The following is a 3,871-nucleotide window of genomic DNA, read 5'->3' as shown; positions in this document are numbered from 1 at the left end:
TGTTGTACTTGGTTCGGTTGGTCTTTGTATAATCCCCACTTTGTCTTAGGATAGCTTTGTAAGGAACACAATATTTTATAAATGAATTTTGAGTTGCTCTTTGGTTTAATTTGTTGATTTGTGAAACCCTTTCCAACTGCAACCTCATAGGGAGCTACTCGGTTGATGAAACACTGACAAAGGCGTGGAGCATTCTCAAAATCTTGGGGTAGTTTAGCCTGAAGAAAGGAGGGATAAACGCCTGGAATGGGGGAACATGGCCGTGTGAATAATCCTTCTTTTTGAGAAGGCAGCATGGTTTCCTTGCATATAACTCCAGATCCTATCAAAATCATCGCTGTAAGGCCTTACCCTCTGCTTACCTATAGCAAAACAAGGGAAAGAGCAAGGTTCAGAATGGTTAACATTGCTAGCTGCCCAGAGATTGCTCTTTGTGAAGCTTAGCTGAGAATAGTGATTTCTTTTATTGCTCCATTTTACAAATTAAGTTTCCTTTAGCGCTTCTTACTTCACAACTGCTCCCTGAGGACGATAAATCTGGGGCTATAATACCCTATATTGCTTGAAATATTCCTCTTTAGTCAGAGTAGATTGCTCCTGTTGGCAATCCTGATTACTACTCTACACTCTTGCTCTCTCGAAAGAAATATTACCGAGCAACTCTCGACCAAGCAATTGGCGCCGTTTCCGGGGATCATTTGGCAAGAAAGGGCGTTTTTAAGGAAACATTTTTGCTGTTTAATCGCAGTCTTTTTGTTTTAATAAACCTCCTCCATTTGTATGAGCACAGAACCTACAGAACTTGGACTGGAAATAGTACTTTTTGATCCAGAACCCGAGAGAACCTTCAGAAATAGAAGAAGAGTTCAAAGGTTGAAAAACAGTACAATGGAGGAGGTTGTAAACAATGATAACAATGGAAATCATAATCATGAGCCTGAACAAGGACCGAATGGAGGAAGAGGGCCATCATTGAATGATATGGCTGCTCCCTTCAGAAATGGTCCAGAACGAGGATATGTTCCCCCTCCTCTGAATATCCCGAACTTTGAAATAAAACCTGCAATGTTCCAAATGATTATGAACGCTGATCAGTTCCATAGACTACCCATGGAAGACCCTCACAGTCATTTGGACAATTTCACTGAGATAGTTGACAATTTCAAAGTTCATGGTATTTCGGAAGAAAACATGCGGATGCGGCTTTTTCCATTTTCCTTAGCTGGAAAAGCCAAAGAATGGAGGAGAACATTTCCCCCAAACTCCATCACCAGTTGGGAGCAATTGGCGGAACAGTTTGTTACCCGATTTTTTTCCCAAGAAAAACAAGCCCAAGTGAGGGCTGATATAGCTTCTTTTCAAATGTATGATGGAGAAAGTCTGTATGAAGCGTGGGAACGCTTTAAAGAGTTGATACGAATCTGCCCGAATCATGGAGTTTCTGATTGGGGCATCATTCACACGTTTTATCATGGTTTAACCCCACCATTGAAAGCAACTGTTGATGCAGCCGCAGGGGGAGATCTTTTGGATTTTACTTATCCAGAAACCTACCAGTTGTTGGAAAAACTTTCAAAAAAACATATTTCATGGCCTTCCACACGACACAGTGCTCCTAAGAAAGCAGGAGTTCTTGAGCTAAGCTCAGCTGATGCTCTTTCTGCACAAATGGCTTCGCTCCAGAACACTATAAAAAACTGGAAGCCCATGGAACAGAAAAAAACAACTGAGCAACTTCTTTTGACTCAATCAAGTCAGAGTTGCCCCACTTATGGAGGTCCTCATGAATATGAAGACTGTAACAATCTAGCTGCTGTGTGCTATGCAGGAGGGTATGACAACAACAACAAGAGCAATGACAACCATCAAGGGAACAATAACCGAGGCTGGAGGAATCAGAATAATGCTGGAGGTAGTGAAGGAAACTACCAGAACTGACCCCCGTATCCCAGGCAGAACCAACAAAACTGGGATAAGGGTGAAGGGAAGTCCCAATCCTTTGAGACTTCTGTCAAGGAGTACATGAATCAGAACAGCGCAGCCATGCGAAACCTAGAACCCAAATTGGTCAGCTAGCTGGAGCACTCAAACAGAGGCAACCAGGGACACTCCCTAGTGATACAGAAAAGCCGTCTCAAGATAACCAGGAGCATTGTAATGCTATAAGCCTGCGAGATGGAAAAACCTTACCATCCCCAGACTTAGTGGCACGACCTCGAAAGCGCGAACCAGCAAAACAGCCCATAGGAAAGGAAGTTGAAGAAGCCACTGACCCTTCACACCTTGAAGCTCAGACAGGACCAGAAGAGAAGGTCCAAAGCAATGAGTCTGCTGAAATCAAACCGGATGACGCAACACCTGTAGCAGAACTTGGAGCAACAAAAGTCAGTGAACCAGTTTCAGTTCCAACTTATGTTCCCCAATGCAAGAGAAGGAGTGAACCGATCGAGCCTCCTTTTCCACAGAGGTTGAAAAAGCAACACGAGGATAAACAGTTTAGCCAGTTTCTTGACTTGATGAAACAACTTCACATAAATATCCCTCTAGTAGAAGCTCTGGAGCAAATGCCTTCATATGCAAAATTCATGAAGGACATTTTGTCAAAAAGAAGAAAGATCGAAGAGTTTGAGACCGTAGCCCTCACTCAACAATCGTGCAAGTACCTGACTAAAATTCCTCCCAAACTAAAGGATACTGGTATATTCACCATCCCGTGTACAGTTGGGAAGAACTATCTTGGTCGGGCACTTTGTGATCTGGGCTCAAGTGTAAATCTAATGCCAGCTTCCATATTCAAGCAGCTTGACATAGGAGCAGCAAGACCAACCACAGTCACTCTTCAACTTGCAGACCGATCTATAGCCAAGCCAGAAGGAAAAATTGAGAATGTCCTTGTCCAAGTAGACAAGTTCATTCTACCAGCTGACTTCATCATCTTAGATTTTGAAGCAGATCAAGAAGTTCCAATAATTTTGGGCAGACCATTTCTGGCTACCGGTGATGCTATCATAAATGTCAGAAAGGGTGAACTTTCTATGAGTGTAAACGGAGAAGAAGTGAAGTTTAATGTCATGAAAGCAATAAGGTTTGATGAAGATAACACTGAGGAATGCTCTAGCATTTCAATCCTTGACTCGGTCATACGAGAAGAACAGCAGGAGCATTTGCAGCCAGAGATAGGCATTAAGGACTTTGAGGAGCTGGAAGAATACCTTGCATCCATCAGTTTCCACCAACCCCAGGAAGAAAAGAAAGGGTCTTTGAATCCTTAAATCGATCAGAGCAAGAGCAAAGACCAAAATTGTCTTCAGTAGAGCAACCACCTACCTTGGAGTTAAAACCCTTACCTGAACACCTGAAATATACTTATTTGGGTAAAGACAACACTCTCCCTGTGATTATTTCTTCTTTGCTAACCCATGAACAGGAACTTCAACTCACACAAAAGCTCAAAGATTACAAAGGAGCAATCGGCTGGACCATGGCTGACATAAAAGGAATTAGCCCAACAATTTGCATGCACAAGATTTTGCTCCAAGACCCTGACAGCTCATCTGTGGAGAATCAAAGGAGGCTGAATCCCAATATGAAGGAGGTGGTAAGAAAAGAAATCATCAAATGGCTTGATGCAGGTATAATTTATCCCATCTCAGATAGTAAATGGGTTGCTCCTGTGCAATGCGTTCCAAAAAAGGGTGGCATTACTGTAGTTGAAAATGACAAACAAGAGTTAATAGCCACCAAAAAAATAACTGGGTGGAGGATTTGTCAAGACTACAGGAAATTAAATAATGCTACCCGAAAGGATCATTTCCCCCTTCCTTTTATTGACCAAATGCTGGATCATCTAGCTGGGAAAGAATTCTTTTGT

The 3,871-nt window shown here is 42.4% G+C and overlaps 1 non-coding gene across 1 annotated transcript; it reads right to left on the bottom strand.

Annotated features, from left to right (window-relative positions):
• Positions 1 to 1,334: 1,334 nt before the first annotated feature.
• On the bottom strand, positions 1,335 to 1,439 carry LOC133301179 (small nucleolar RNA R71). The gene has a single exon (XR_009750149.1). It is a non-coding gene; the product is annotated as a small nucleolar RNA R71 (small nucleolar RNA).
• Between the last annotated feature and the right edge of the window lie 2,432 nt (positions 1,440 to 3,871).

Source organism: Gastrolobium bilobum, unplaced genomic scaffold (genome assembly GCF_033153095.1).
Source record: "Gastrolobium bilobum isolate Gb01-03AN ecotype WA unplaced genomic scaffold, APGP_CSIRO_Gbil_v1 utg4610, whole genome shotgun sequence".
Classification (NCBI taxonomy): domain Eukaryota; kingdom Viridiplantae; phylum Streptophyta; class Magnoliopsida; order Fabales; family Fabaceae; genus Gastrolobium; species Gastrolobium bilobum.
Note: the sequence above shows the minus strand (reverse complement) of the source record. Positions and strands in the feature narration are given on the sequence as shown.